The sequence below is a fragment of the Eschrichtius robustus genome, chromosome 3 (genome assembly GCF_028021215.1).
Source record: "Eschrichtius robustus isolate mEscRob2 chromosome 3, mEscRob2.pri, whole genome shotgun sequence".
Taxonomy (NCBI): Eukaryota; Metazoa; Chordata; class Mammalia; order Artiodactyla; family Eschrichtiidae; genus Eschrichtius; species Eschrichtius robustus.
In genome coordinates this window covers 177476703-177494337 of record NC_090826.1, presented here as the reverse complement: position 1 = coordinate 177494337, position 17635 = coordinate 177476703, and positions in this window count along the sequence as shown.

The following is a 17635-nucleotide window of genomic DNA, read 5'->3' as shown; positions in this document are numbered from 1 at the left end:
GATTTACTTTTTAGTAAATAACCAATTTAAAATAAACGGAGAGGGAATTCCCTGGCGGTTCAGTGGTTAGGATTTGGCACTTTCACTGCCATGGCTCAGGTTCAATCCCTGGTCAGGGAACTAAGATCCAGCAAGCTGTGGCCAAAAATAAATAAATAAATAAATAAATGGAGAACTTCAACTAAATGAATCGTTTTTCTCTAGGAATTATTTCACACTGAATACAATCATTCTTTAATTAATCTGTTTGTAACTCTATAATATAGTACTTAGGAATGCTTTCAATTGGCACAAGTGTAATCTGAATTAAAAAGATAATTACATAAGATATTTATTTTCCCTGTGTAATGGTGGACACCAGTAATGTTTTTCTGTTTCAAACATTTTCATACCAATAACATTTCTCTAGGACTCTCAATAAACTTACTGGTATTTCCTTCTAAAATACAGAACTATAAAAGCCACTTGGTTCAAGGGTATACTAATAAATATTTAACCAAAATGAAGTACCAATTACATTCAAAGGGCCCATCAAATTATTATTTTCAAAGGTAAATTGCTTGGGAAACTTGAATATTCCACAATAATTATTTTCCTCAATTTCTAAATATTAAATACAAAATTAAAATTTTGAATAATTTTTAAGCATAAAAGCTCAGTCAATCGTGTATTTGTCTTTAAAAAAGAAAAACAATGGTGTTACTCTGTTACAATAACAAAGAAATCTATTTATGCTTAGTAGAATTTAAAAAAGTATCCATGCATGAATATCTATCTATCTATCTATCTATCTATCTATCTATCTATCTATCTATCTAGATATCTAGATATATATATCTGCCTGACTGTCTGCCTGTCTGTTCATCTATATAGTCTATCTGGTGTCTGTGTTTTCACTTATGATGCTGTGATCCAAACAAAGAAAAGAAATCCCTGTATTTACATGGTTACTCCACTCTCATTATAGAACTTTATTTGGTCAGCCTCCTAAGCCATTCTTTTGTCTATCTGATTTTAAGGTCAGGTCTTATGAAGAAGAAGCTATTAATAAGTTTATATTAAAATCAATCCTTGTTTAGGCATTTTAACAGCTTAATCTCTCTCTGTTTTTCTCAATCTCTCTTTCTGTCTCTCTCTTTCCAGAAAAATGATGATCCTGTATTTACAATTGTGAAACTGTAGATTACTATAAAACAACTAAATATATTGAATTGTTAATATGTCTCAACAACTATACTAGGCACATTATATAAAAAAATTATTTAATCTAAACATGTACAGTTACTATTATAATCCCAATTTAAAGGTAAGGAAAATGAGGTACTGAGTATTTAAGAAATATACCTAATTACATAAGTAGGAAGCAGCAAAACCTAGATTTAAACCCACATTTTCTCTCTGAAGAGCTTAAACTCCTGACTTTTATGCTATACTTCTTTAAGTTACTTAAAGTATCTGAGTCTCAATTTTCTCAGAAAGTAACCAAGTCCTTTTTTCATTCATTGAGTTAGTCATTTAAATAGTGTTTACTATGTGCTAGACTACATTTGGATGCAGGCACAAGTATTAACCAGAAACAAAACAGACTATGTTTCTGCCCATAAGGATGTTACTTTCTGGTTAGTTTGTCATGGTATCACTTCCAAATCTCTGATTCTTTACTTAGCTATGTCTAATTGCTATTAAACTAATCTATTGAGGGTTTTTTTTTCTTTATATTTTTGTCTGTGAATTTCTCTGTGGCTTTACTTAATCTAATCTGTCACTTTTTATAGTTATTACTTTCTTGTTGAAGTTTCCAAGCTTACTCCATCTCCTCAAGCATAGTAAATATAGTTACTTTGACGTCTTTTTTAAATTTTTAAATTTTATGTCTGTTGATTCCCTCTACAGTGTCCCTTCATTTATCCATATATCTTTGAATATATTTGCAAAATATGATACGTGAGCAACTGTTTTTGGCAGTAGTATCTGGAGGCTTAAATGATGTTTTCTTCCTCAAATGATTATTATTTGCTTTGCCCAGGAGGATACGGGCAATGAAATCCTGAGTTACTTTAATACAAACTCAGAGTGTGAGATTTTCTGGGCTACTGAAGTGGATAGCAGCCAGGCTGCACGTGGTAATTGGTTTAATTCTGATAACTTTTTAGTAAACCAGCAAGCTTTAGTGTCCTGGTCCGAACTAGGTCCTCACACTGTGGGTCCTCATCTCCAAACGTGGCTTCATTAGCCCTTCAGGACCAGCAAGACTGTACCACCACCAGCTAGTAGCCCCCATCCTGAATAAGAAATGCTCCCGGGCATTTGCAGTCCTTGCCTCTCGATTCCTTTTCTCTCCTAGATCATAGCGTGCCAACTTTTGACTGTTTTTTTCACTTCCATGTGAAAGCTAGTTTGAGTTATTCTAAAATATGTACTCTGCCATTATCAGAAACATAAGACTGACCCTTATTCACCACAAAAAAATGCTATTTGAAATTTCATCTCATTTGTGAAGTCTTTTGCCTTTGACCTCTGTTATGAATTTGTCAAATTGATGCTTGTTAAGTGGAACACAGAGTGCCCCATGGTGAGCCGCAGATCAGCAACAGACCACAAAAGAAACTGAAATCGAGAAACTGAAATCCAGGGTACTCACATACCCTGGAAGAGGTACCCTGCATGCCTTCTGGGCCACATGAGGAGGTCAAGGCAGAGAAAGGCAGGACCTAGAGAACAGGCCTTTATTAGGGTCAGTGGGTGAAATGCTTTGGGGTTCCTGGGTTAAGGCAGAATTGGTTGATCCAAACCAAAACAGTGGGGTTTTGGTAAGTTATATGGGGCCTTATCTGAAGGGCACAAAAGGGGAGGACTCTGGGAAGCAGGAGAAACTGGTGGTCACAGAGCTGTTGGAGAAAGCACATTAGTTACTTACATTTCCTTGTGATTCTGTAGGATGCTCTCTAGGGCGTGTATTTGTTTGAAGGGCTAATGTCAGTCTAAAGTCACCACAAGGGCTTCCCTGGTGGCTCAGTGGTTAAGAATCTGCCTGCCAATGCAGGGGACACGGGTTCAAGCCCTAGTCCAGGAAGATCCCACATGCCGTGGAGCAGCTAAGCCCGTGCACCATGACTACTGAGCCTGTGCTCTAGAGCCCACGAGCCACAACTACTGAGCCCGAGTGCCACAACTACTGAGGCCCGTGAGCCTAAAGCCCGTGCTCCACAACAAGAGAAGCCACTGCAATGAGAAGCCCGCGCACCGCAACGAAGACTCAGTGCAGTCAAAAATAAATAAGTAAATAAGTTTATTGAAAAAAAAAAGAAAGTCACCCCAGGCCTGCTTGGCCAAACAGAAAGAATGGCAAGGCAGCAATTCCATAGAGTAGCTAAACTCTTGACAAACCCATAAAAGCATCTTTTAAAAAGGTTATGTCTGACAATATCATTTCACTTGAACAAGTGAAAATTTTTGTTTCTTTGGGTTACTCTTGAAACTTTTATCTGTTAGATAAAAAGGATTAGAAAGTGTTTTAAATTGGCATTACAAAGTAGTGCTAAGTAAGTACCTATGTGGTAAAATAAAAATTGTAATATCTGTCTATATGCATATCCCAGCATCTAATTTGAATGTATTATATACTGCAAATAAAACTTGTTTCTATTTATAAACATGAAGCTTTGGTTTTGCTTTTCATCAAAGCACAGAGTTATGTTAAAAAAGGAGAGGGGCTTTAATACGTATAACCTCTGTTATCCTTAGGAATTGTTAAATATTGTTTGTGGCTATTTCAGACATCTTGGAGACTGAGCTCAGAATGTGATGTTATTCTCTTATCAATACAAGGGAGAATGAGTAATTAGTCTAGATCTGGCAGGGTACTCTCATTCTATTAAAAAAGTACTTGAAAAAGTGATCTGGGTGCAGACACTGACATATTCATTCATTATTCAATTATTCATTTTACACATGTTTAGTTCCCACCTTATACCAGACATAGAACTGATGATATAAATGATATTTAATGAAGATAAAAAGATAACGAATATGATGGCAACTGCAATAACAAAGTTCTTTCATTGATATTAACAAATCAAGAGATGCCCTAAAGGTTATTTCAAGATATGAACTATGGAGACTGAATTACATATAATAACATGTGATCAGTTGTAATACATAGATAACAGATGAAGTGATAATGCAGAGATAAAGACTTTTCAGATAGCAACAAGGGCCAAAATAGCTCAAAGAATTAACTCTTATGATCCATAATGTTTGACACTGGAGTCCACAGTAAGGTAAAAGAACCAGAAAGAACTGGACAAATACAATTTGATAAAGTCATGGGTGTACGAGGCTCAATGCTCTGAGTAAGCAGGTTGTGATTGCCCCGATCTGTTCACAAAATAGTCATTATTTGGTCAAAGACATCTTGGAAACCGAGATTACATTTTGGAGTCTGGAGAATAGCAACATCTTTTTTATGAAGGACTTGCACAGTATTTGCTCTGTGTCAGAGATGTCAAATATCTCGGATTCTTAAGTCAACAGCAAATAATACTTATTATTTATTTTTTTCAATTGAACAAATTAAAAACCAAATATGAAGTCACATTTCCATAACACTGCTGGTTGATGAAATAGCTGAGATAACAAGACATGAAGTTATAACTCCGAACAGGAAATACCTATTAGACGGGACTTGCCTGGTGGTCCAGTGGTTAAGACTTTGTCTTCCAAAGCAGGGGGTGTGGGTTCAATCCCTGGTCAGGGAGCTAAGATCCCATAGACCTCATGGCCAAAAAACCAAAATATAAAACAGAAGCAATATTGTAACAAATTCAATAAAGACTTAAAAAAAAAAAAGAAATACCTATTAGAGCAGTTGTCTCCCTGAAAATATTAACATATTAGCTGGCAAAAGACTCAGTTACTATGGGAGGTTTTTCTAGATTTGTCCAGAAATAGAGACAGGAATGAATTCACTTGTGGTCCCAACGAAAAGAATCAGAATTAATTGACTATTTGCCAATGATCAATTTTGGGCTTGATAACTAAAAAGGAGGCCACACACACATTCCCAAGTACTAATATAACATTTATGTAACTGCTGGTACCATTGAATTAATTTGACATATTAAAACTGTTTCCTGTAATCATTTAGACTTTTTCTGTAAAAAATCTAGTTATAACTATCAATTTTATAACCTGCAAATTACAAGTCATATTTTAAATTTAAAAAGCAGTCAAACTCTTCGAAGATTTATCTTAACAATGACAGAGCAATTAGTTGGGAAATAATGTTTTAGTCATCTAATCAACTATCCGACCTAAGAATATTGTTTGCATATATATTTAATTTCTAATGAAGCAAGTGAATATAATAGTTTATACTATGTATTTATTTGATTTTTAAAAATTCAGTCAAGGCTGTCAATTCTAAAGCATCAAATTCCAGTGACTTTGGCAGTCCTGCTTTTGAATTCAGTGGTTTAAGTAAAATATTAATGATTTCATGGCACCTTCTACATTTTTTCAAAATGAGAAAAACAATAATACATTTACTTCTGCTGATTATTAAGGAATGTTCTCTGTATCATCTAATATTTATGTTCTCTGAAAATGCAAGTGCTGTACACTGGTATTTTAAATAACATTATCATTCCTTAAAAAACCATGTATCTTTCATGCATCTTAGCCATCTGATCAATGGTTGGAAAAGTTGAATGTGAAGCAGTGTCACTGGGATACTATCAGAGTCACATTTAATAGGCTGGGCCCAGGGCCTTTGAATTTTTAATCTAGAATCCTCAGAGATTAATGAACAAGCAGTCTCTCAGTATGAAAGCAATTTTAAATGTTGGGCATCACTTCAATATTGGAAAACTCTACAACTTTAACTGTGACCTGTACAATTGCTTTGTTTTTCCTGGAAGTTTTCTCTCTCCAACTCAGTTCAGAGTTTATCACATTACGCTCATTTTGCTAAGTTTGGTTTTTTTTCCTTCAGAAATAAAAAAGAAGACAATGTTGGAAAACCAGTTTTGTTTGACAAAAGAAGGCAATATAACCACAAATAGGTTTTCAACTTAATTCTACAGTTCATGCTTCACGTTCAATCTCTTGGTAGTAACAGTAGACCATTTCACGTACAGGTGGCAGATCAAATGTGAGGGCCATTGAACACAGCTAATTTTGCTAATGCATCACAATTACAGAAACACCTGTGCTAAATAAACGTCCTATTTCCATGAAAATGAATAGTGCTTAATAACCCTCAATATATCTCATTTCATGCTGATTCAGATTTCCTCTAACCATTTTTCTGCGACATTGCTTCCACAACATACCATGGTTTTGAAAAACCAAATTCAGTTTGTTTCCATATGTATATTTCAGATACTTCTTCCTTCATTTTCTTTTTATAAGAAAGCACTGTTTCTTGAAGCTATTGTCATAGACATTCTATAGTTTTAGGCCTGCAGAGAGCAAAAGTGTATAATTTGTTTTAAAAAGCCAATCCAAACATCACAGCTCTGCTTACATAGGTGTACACACTATTAAACTGCACAAATAGACTATCAGTGACTAAGAATGACTTGAAACACAACTTCTTGTTTAATGCTCCAAAAGTTACCCATGCCTGATGATGTGTTAAATAACCATAGCTTGTAAATCGTGAGCTAGCAATTAGAGTTTCATTTACCTTTTAACCAGGGTGGTAATGTACATTTGTCCTTCCAGAATCTTTATCCATTTAACAGTAAAAACAAGACAAAACAAAACAAACCTAAAACCCCTGGTGTATAAGAGCCTTTTATTTCAAACCAAAACCACCATGTGAAACATACAAATTACTTAACAACTGTTAAACTGGGGTGCAAAGTTAGTAAAATATGTAATAAATATATCTAGAGGCAGCTGAATGGTGAGTAAGCCTAGTAAGTATACAGTTGATAGTATTTATTTAAGAGCAGTGTTGACAATTATATTTGAGAAGTTGAATGATAGCATGCAACATAAAATTCAGAAGATAAAGTGCATGAAATTATCTGTATCACTCTGCATAACAGATGTGAAAAGCTTGGGCAGTATGCAATAAGTAACTATACTGATTTGGGTGCCTGGCTCACAGGAGCTGCTGAAACATGTTTGTTAACCAGCTATCTGACAGAATGAACGAATGTGTGCTGTAAGCAAACCCCTTTCAGAGATGAAGAAAATTATTTTCTATATGAGTGCATCAAATCTTCATTTTGCTTTCCAAGTGTAAACAAAGTTTTCAATTTGGTAGAGTAAGATAAAGTTTTGCTTAATTTCTATATTTATCTTATGTTCTGGTAGAGACATTTGCTTGGAAATGCAATATAATACTCTGCATCCTTGTCATCAGGAAATGAGATATCAGTACATATTCCAGGATTTGAAGCTAGAGCATAAAACAAGAAAAGACTGAAAAACTGAATTACAATAAGGTGGTATGAGGTGCATTTATATTCTCAATTTTTAAATGCTTATTATTCAGAAAGCATATGCAATAATAGTCATCTTCTATAAACTGGGATTTTATGGCAGAGTCACCTGTATCTATGAGTACATGTAAACATCTACGAATTTCTACAATACCAAAATAAGGAAGCAAAATTTAGATTTAATATATATATTTTTCTTCTTGAATTTTTGAATTTTATTTTATTTTTTTATACAGCAGGTTCTTATTAGTTATCCATTTTATACATATTAGTGTATACATGTCAAGCCCAATCTCCCAATTCATCCCACCACCATCCCCACCCCACCCCCCACCGCTTTCCCCCCTTGGTGTCCATACATTTGTTCTCTACATCTGTGTCTCTATTTCTGCCCTGCAAACCAGTTCATCTGTGCCATTTTTCTAGGTTCCACATATATGCGTTAACATACAATATTTGTTTTTCTCTTTCTGACTTACTTCACTCTGTATAACAGTCTCTGGATCCATCCGCGTCTCTACAAATGACCCAAGTTTGTTCCTTTTTATGGCTGAGTAATATATATTTTATATAAAGGTGAAATGAAACACAAGATTGCATTATCTACAAATTCTTCTGACTATAAACATGAAATTATACTAAAAAATGAAATGACAAAGACAACTTAAGTCTGTGTTTTTTATTAAGAAAAGCTAAATTTGTATGGGTTAATTATTGAATTAAAAAATTAACTTAATTCAAAAAAATTAAGTAAAAAATTACTTAGTTCAAAAAATTGAATTAAGTAAAATTCTCAATTTATAGACATATCAGTTTATTGCATCTTTTTTAAAGTAACATGTACTCCCCTACACAAGGAATGCTATATTCACAATAATGTTTTGAGCCAAAATCTTAAATCTCTAAAGTGTATTTCAAAGTCTTTTCCAAGAGGCAGAGTTTGGGGTTATGCCACTTGAAGCCAAGGAATGCCAAAGATGGCTGGAAACCACCAGAAGCTAGGAAAGAGGCAAGCAAGTAGGAGATTTTTCCCCAAGAGCCTCCAGAGGGAACCAATCATGTTGGCACTTTGACTTTGGACTCTGGCCTCTTGAACTGTGAGAGAATAAATTTCTATTGTCTTAAGCCACCTGGTTTGTGGTCATTTTTTATGGCAGTACTAGGAAATTAATACAGCATGTTAAGGAAAAAGAAGACAATTATGCATTAAATGTAATTTTACCTTTAAGATAGCTCACATTGACAGTAAATGTGTATTCTTCCAAGATTCATATACAGAACATACATGGATAGTTTTGGAGATCCATGACATGATCAATAAAATCAATAAAATTCTAATATTGACCTGCCAAATGAGTTATTCTTTCTTTTACCATCCTTTAAAGCTAATAAGCAGAAGCCATGAGCCTATGAAAGTGCATGTATTCATCTATTATTAATTGATATCTATAGTCCATTGACATATTTAGATTCCTAATTCTTTATCTATACAAATCGGGTTTTGTCTTGCACTCATTTCATTTTAGTGCATTACAAGTTTATCTTCATCTGTCTAATTTAAAGTTTTTCAAAAGTAAATAATTTTGCTTTAGGAAACACTCAAAAGATGTCCATCCATGTTCTCATAACAGATTCTTCTATTTAATAAAGCCCTGCTTCCATTTTTCCTTTTCTATAGATTCTAAATAAAATCTGCAGCACTTGCAATGTAAAATCTGTTCCAAAATTTCTATTTCGTATCGTCTATAATGTAACATAAAAATTTCTCTATCTTCTTTTTCCCCTCATTCACCAACAATTTACTTTAAAAAGAAAAAAAAAATTAAACAAACAAAGCAAAACAAATTTTCCATATGTCAGGCACAATGATTGGAATTGGAGATTCAGTATTGAACAGGGCAAACATGTTTCTTCTCCTCATTAACCACTTTTTCCAATGAAACCTACTAAAATGTTTTCAAACAATATCAGATTGTGTCCATATGATTATCTGTTCTTATTTATTTATTTATTTATTTATTTATTAGAATGAAGAAAATCAGGAGAAGGGAATGCACAAGTGAGTGCAATGATTTGGTTTTTACTGAATTGATATTTATGATCCATTGCAGCTGAATGCAATGATTTGAGCAAAACATAATGCTTTTAACATTTACTCATTTTCCCATCTATGGTAAATAACTTATTTTCAAAGACCAGACCCAGTTAGTTGGATATCAAGTAAAATGATTTTCTAAACAGATCAAGAATGGCCATCTTGTTGCTGTTCATTGACAATCCCAGTCTTAGAGACGATTTCGTAACTGTGAACAAGACATGGGGAAATGCTCTGCTAAGTTCCTACCCACCCGCACAAACACACACAGGTCCCTAGACACGCATGGGGATAGGGAAAGAATGAATGAAGTTTTCCTCTGTTGGGAGGCTGAATTAAGACAGGCACAAAATCCTTGAATCTGACACACTAGACTTTACAAATAATCATGGTAATAGGAATTATGTTATTTTTCAGAGTTCAAAGGAGGAATAATTTCATTCCTGGAACACATGTTGGTAAAAACAAAACAGATAAAACTCACCCAAAGCATATCAAGTTTAGTTTTATTCCAAAGGGAAAATTCTCAAATCATGTCCTTATGCTTAAATTCTCAAATATTTAAGAAATGAGTCCCAGGTATACACTCCTTCCCCAATAAATTTGGAAACATTTGATGTGACATTCAGATTCCATGTCAAATCCCTCTTCCTTAGAGATCTGCTCTTCTAGAGGGAGTTAGACACTGAATCAAGGGTGTAACTGGAGGTCTGTCTGGCTACCAACCTTGCCTTCCTCTGCCAGGTGCCAGGTTGTCACCTGAGTCACCCAAACACACAGGAGTCCCTGGTTATCTATACCGTCTGCTTGCTGCAGGGGAAGAAATGGCTTTTTGAAGCTACTTGGGGTCTAAAGGTTATCTGAAAGGCATAAGTCATAACAAAGATTGTGCTTTCTGTAAGCACAGTGACACAAAATACTCCATTTCATTTATTCAGTGCAAAAAATTTCAGTCTAACGTGCTGTTGGCAAGATGTCGAAAAATAAGCAAATGTTGACTGAATTTTTTATTTACATGGCTGATAAAAATAGCATTATGGTATCAGGCAGTTGTGCTACCTACCTGCCACACTTTCTATTCTCTATCATTATTTATTTGAAAAGTTCTGTTTCAAAATGCATCCTTACAATAATGACCCTGCTTGTATGTACTGTTAAGTATACTTATATAAACTAAACTAAAATTTTAGGGATTTTCATAGTGATATTAAAAAAAAGTAAGGATCATTGCTCATTTATCTTTCTAAACACAATAATTCTAAACTGCTTGACTTTAAGATACATCCTTTTTGGATATACACTTCATCAATTTCCATGAAAAGAGATCATTAAAATGTCATGCATATGGAATATTATTGCTCAGAGAAAGGATTCTGAAGGCAAAATAGAAGTATTGGAATATCAGGTGTATTTATTTTAGTGAAAGTACATAATCATAATGTTTCATTTAACAAGTAGTCTGCTTAATTAGGGTGTAAACCCATGTAAATAGAGTCTACCATCACTATCACACAATGTAAATACTTCAATTTAAAATGACTTTCCCAAGCATAGCGTTTTCTTATATAGTGTACTTTTGTGAATGAAGTTACTAAAAAACACTACACATAATTTTCTTTTCCAAAAACAGTGACAGAAATTGAAAGATAATTTTTAAAGTTTTATGAACATCTTTATTTCCTTAATTAAATTTTGTGCTACTGTACCACGTAAGATAAATTTAATTTTGCATTAGAAGTCCCAATATTCCTTTTAATGGCTTCAAAGAGGAATGTGAAACCTCTTTAAGTAGCTATTTTACAGAAAATATTCGTTTCTAAATTTTACACAGCATTTTTTTTCCCACCAGATTGGGTAAGGATAAGTAGGCTATCCCTACATAGTACATTTCTAAGTATTTTGAAAGAAAAAAATAACCATAATAAGAGTAACGCAGTTGAGAGATTTTTCATATTACATTTTCTAAATCATCTTCCTGAATATATGGATACCCCATTATGTGATTGAACTGCTTCTGCCTTACTCTGAAAGGTAACAAACCTAGATTTCTAGTATGGCATGAAATTTCTAGTACGGCATGAATCTAATAGACAAATGAACTGAACACAAACTACTCAGATTATTTTTATACTATAAACTGAATCAATTACAACTATAAAAATAGGAGTCGGTCGTTTACTCACTTTTTTGGTCAACGATTCTCTGCATAGCCATGTGTTCCAATGATAGAAGGATTATACAAAAGGAGAGCTAGCTATGTTTTCAGTTTCGCTGATAGACACTTGGGACATTGAGGTATCAAAGGTCTAGGAAAGGAGGAAGAAACTGGGCCTATTGAGAGAATCTCCATTATCAATAGTTAGTACACTGGAACAGAAATATTCAGCTATACAACTCAGAAGCGGTATCACATGAAGCATTATTAAAAGTAATGTATCTAAAATAAATAATATGTAATTCTGTTTCAGGCTTGGGCATATAGAAACTTCATATTTTCTATAATAGTTACCAAAATAAAACTTAACTGTGCCATTTCCAGTACTGTTCTCTGACAAGGTGTCTTTCAAATGAGAGACGTATTTTTTTATTTAGATGGCTACATGAACTTATCAGAGCCCTACCTATTTAATAGCTGTATTGATGTCAAATCAACTGTTCAATAAGACCTACCTTTTACTTATACATTTGTTTACTTAATAAATGGAACTCTTGCCTATGATGTAATTGACAGAACTCAACAGTATAAGTAAATAAATATAATTGATAGAAATTTAATGTTTTGAAAAAGCCCATAATTTAAGTAATGATAGCATTAATCCTAAGCATCTAATTATAATATAATACAGTATAATGTAGTGTGATACAGCATATAACATATAATGACACAATACAACATGACATAACATAATGTAACATAATGCAATGTATGACAATATATGTAATATTTGTAGTACATAAAAAGTACTACAGGGAACATTTTTATTCAAGTTAATACTCTGAAGTAAATAATCTCCAGTAGTGCTGCAGATAGTAAAATCAACAATTTGATGAATTTTTTCATAAATAATGTGATTTTCCTAAAAAAAATCCGGTTTTAGGACTGCTTCGGCATATTAGGCAGTTTCCCTGGTGGGCATCCTCTATACATTTCATACAGGACACTGGTTAGTCTGAGGCACTTTATCCTAGCTATGGGAAATGGACAGGCTGAAGGAGTGAATTAGGCAGTTCTTACTTCATCACATCTTTCTGCGGTGATGGCACAGCATAATATGTGGTCTGACTGCAGAATGGCTCAGGGCATCATTACTTGTTAATGCTTTTTCAGGGTCTTGACAAGTTTTGATTTCAAAATCACTGATTAAATAACTCTAGTCCTCTCCAATTCATGTTGTCACAAAACCTATAACTATTTTTTATTAGAAAAAGGTTAGAATAAAGAAGAATGAAATATTGCCATTTGCAGCAACACGGATGGACCTAGAGATTCTCATATTAAGTGAAGTAAGTCAGACAGAGAAAGACAAGTATCACATGATATCACTTATTTGTGGAATCTAAAAAAAATGATACAAATGAACTTATTTACAAAACAGAAATAGACTCACAGACATAGAAAACAAACTTATGGTTACCAAAGGAGATAGCGGAATGGGGGAGGGGCAGATAAATTAGAAGTTTGAGATTAACATATACACAATACTATATATAAAATATGTAAACAACAAGGACCTACTGTATTGCACAGGTAACTATATTCAATATCTTGTAATAACCTATAATGGAAAAAAACCTGAAAAAGAATATATATATATATGCACATATATATACACACATATATATACATATATATGTATAACTGACTCACTTTGCTGTATACTTGAAACTAACACAACATTGTAAATTATACCTCAATTTAAAATAAAAGCTTAAACAAAGAAAAAGGCTAGAATAAAGTTTTTCATGTGTGTTAGTAGAAAAAGCCCATGTAGTAATTTTGCTATTTTTGATAACTATAACTGATAAACTCAGTTCTTATTTTCCAATTAGTGTATGCGTACATTCAGTAGATGAAAACTATTTTCATTAAAAGATTAAAAAAATAGTTGTACTAATGCCTTATATTTTTTTACACTTTCTATTTAAGATTTTATGGTTAAAATGTAGGTTGCCATATAAAAGAAATAGTACTATGTCATCACTTTAACATATTGTAACTATTAACAATAGGCAATGAAATAACAAAGCTATGATTCAGTCAGAGTGAGTGGACAACTGATTGAAAAATAGTACTCACCAAAGATTTTTAAATTATGACTTTTTAATTATGTAATGGATTTTACATGCATCGTTTCTGATGTCATAATTCAAATGCATTATTGTAATATCACAAGAGTACTATAGTACGAGATTTTATTTTATATTTATCTTCATCTTACCATGGGATACACCAAAAAATGATATATAGAATTATTTTGCAAGCTGATGATTTCCAAATACGTATTTCTGTCTCAGACCTCTTCTGAAATCATCATCATATATATATATACATTTATACTTATATTTATATTTATACATAGTATTTGATTATATCTCACCACCACCAACTTTTAATCTTACCACCTAGCCTCATTTTCTCCTCCCTGGACTGTAATCATCTGCTAATGGATATCTTTGCTTCTATATTTGTCTATTCTCAAAACGGCAGCCCCAGTGAATGCTTTTATGAGCTAGAAACTTATTGCAACCTACTATTGAGCACATAGTAGATGCACAATTAACGTGTACAATAAGTAGGAGTAAATTTTAAAATGAGTCAATCATAAAACTCCGTACCATGTTAGATTTAAAAGGCAGTGATGGCATGTATTAAGGACATGGCTTAGAGTGTGCAGCTTTACTAGTTTTACAAGCCAAATATACCACATACAAGCAAAGTGTTATTAAGAAACCTGGATTATCCATTTTGGGTCTTGATTTCTTCTTTGGTTAAATGGTCTTAACCATAACTTTTCAATAGGAATGCCAAAGCTAAATGAGTTTACATGTAAGAATTTGCATAGTACACTATATAGTCTCTTAGTAATTCTAAATAATATGTATGCACTTATTTTCACTTTCCTTTAATGTTTTCTTTGTACTTTAGGTACATCGTAAAGTCTATTAGATATTGGATAGTAAAATGTTTGATAACGATTCTCTGAGCTTCTAGTGACTGTGTGACATTTAAAAGTGTTATTCTCAATATATCTTGGCACTGAAAAGAAGTAATGAATTTTTGAACTTGGAAGCTAATCAGGAAGTGAATCTTGCTGTCAAAGCTAGAGGCAGGGATAAAGCATCGGGAATAGAGAACACGGACAGGTAAGTAGATTGGAGCTTTTAGGTTAGAGCAGCAGCATGGAGAAATTCTCATTAACACATAAACCAGGCAGCCAATATTTTGCCAAAATTACTGGAATGAAGCAAAGTCTTTTGCAGAATCTACGGAAAAAGATTTATTTCTTAATGTGAACTTTGAGCAATTTATAAGGCTAATGATTTCTTGAAATTACCCAGGACTGTAAATCAAGAGGTAGAAGCTTCAGAAAGATGTTTTGAGACTTCTAGAGGATGATCAGAAGGTCCTAGAACAAGAATTCCGATAGCTAGAAAACAGGCCGTTCCCCTAACTATAGTAACTAAAATTTTTATTTGTTTCTAAATGACTAATTTTTCACCTGGAAAGCTTTTTATGTTTAGCTTTTTTTAATGGAGAAATCCATGCAGGTATAGATACAGCTTCTTTTTATGATTTCTATCCATATATTTGAGGGTGGATTGCAATCATCCTTCTTATTACCAAATGCGGCAATGACAGCTCTTCCTAAAGTCTTAAAACTGAAAGGTTCTAGATATTGATCAGTAAAACCATTAGCATAAACACCATTCCGCAGCCCATTTCTTCATTCTGCTGACTGCAAACCTCAATCGACAGATCCATTTCACTCTTGTTTCAAACTGTTTCTATTAAATACTTAATACTTCCCTCTGGTGTTCCCAAAATATTCTTGGAGAATAACTGGCTGTAAATATTCAAATATTCTTTTAAAGTAAGTTATTAGTTTAGTTACATGTTGTGTGTAAAACTATTTATTATAATAATGCAACTCTATTTTTTAAAAACTGATCTCCATTATGCCATTAGTAAATCCTATAGATAAAGGCATATTATACATAGTGAGAAATTCAATTATAAATTATCCTTTACCTAAAAGGCTAATTCCAGGTTTGGAGAGAATTTGAGATCATAAATTCGCAAATTTATGGAGAATTGTGGAGGTATTCAATAACAAAAAATATACAATTGTATATAAAAATACAGTTTGTTCAACTATTCTTTTTTGAATTTTAATTAATTAATTTATTTTTACAGAGCAGGTTCTTATTAGTTATCTGTTTTATACATATTAGTGTATTATTGCTCAACTATTATTATTTTAATTAACTGTCTGAAATGACTCTATAATAATTTTTCCTCTATTTTTTAAATGAATACTCTTTTGCCTCTTCACGTAACAGAAACTTTGTAAAGTAATTTCCTATAGAGACAATGGAAAGATAGCTCAGTCTTATTTTACAGCATGGTTGATTGAATTTTTAAAAATTTTAAATTGGTACTGACAGCTTAGTTTAGGAAAGTTTCTTTCAGTTTATAAATTCTTATAAGTAAAACTATATGGTACCCTCTTTAGTAGCTTCTCGCTCAGATTTTTCTTCCTATCCTGGCTCTTGGCTTCTGAGAACTTCAGCCTTGGAAGTCCCTAGACTTGGTCCCTGACCCCACCATTACAGCAGCTTGTTCTGCTCCCCTGGGTCCTTAGTGGGCATCACTAGGAGACCATGAGCCTCGAGCTAGTGACTCCCAAGCAGGATCTCATGCAGATCCTTCTCCAGAGACTCAAAGGCAGGCCTGGGATGCTGAATGAGGCCCACCAGGGACAGGTTTTCTCCTAGGAGGCAGGTGGTTGTAAATGTGCCAACAAATCACTGGACCAACCTGCACCCCATGGTCATCCACAGGGCATAGAGGAGGACTCCCAGGCCGAACTCCATGCCTCTACACTATGGCTCTGGGCACAAGGCTAGAGCTACTGCTTCCTGTTTAAAATCTCTATGACAAATGCTAAAATCTGTCCAAGAATAGAACTATATGCACCAATCAAAAATAATTATCAATCACAAAGGAGTTTACGCTTGTTAGCCGTCTTCTGCAAACTCCCTGCTGTGGTTCTTGGGCCTATAGAACAATTGAAAAATTTCTTGTATAGATTGAGAGTGGGGGTCACTTTCTCTTGGAGTGTTCTTAGTGTTATGCAAGGCAGGAAAGGGCCATCACTGCTAGAATCTTGACTGTTGTACCTACTGACAGCTATGTACAGTCCATGCTATTTAAATATGAGTGAAAGAAACAGTAGCTGTGTCATTTCTCCCCTTTAAGTTTTTCCTTCAAAAAACCTATGTTCATCTTCATTGTATAATCTTACTGGTATGCATCCTTGACCCCTTTGCTCAGCAAATATCATAAAATCTACACAACATATGACTGAAAAATATTTTCTTCCTAACACACACATAATTTGTTGGATATTCTATGAGTTATAGCAGAAGTTTAAAAGTTCATAATTGTTTAAAGAATTCACTGAAAGGAGAAGAAAGTTTGCCTTTGCACGTTAATAACTCAGCCAGATTTGCTATCAACCTTCAGGGCTATCATCACAAAAAGGTTTTTTTTTTTTTTTTTTTTGAGTTTTGTTCTATTTACCAATGTTGACACCGCTGACAGATGAATTCTGAAAATTTGATTAACTGTGTTCATAATAAATTTACACTTGGTGTGTGTGTTTATTCATTTATTAAATATTTATGCAACAGTTGGTATTTTGAGGTAATTGTTAAGATGATCAATCAAAAAGGAATCCCCTGACAAAAGGAATAAATTAAATATGACATTCATGCATTTTATGATGTATTTTATAAATTGACCAAGCATATTATGGAGATTTGGTGGCAAGTTAGAAGCAGAATCCCTATTCATAAATGATTT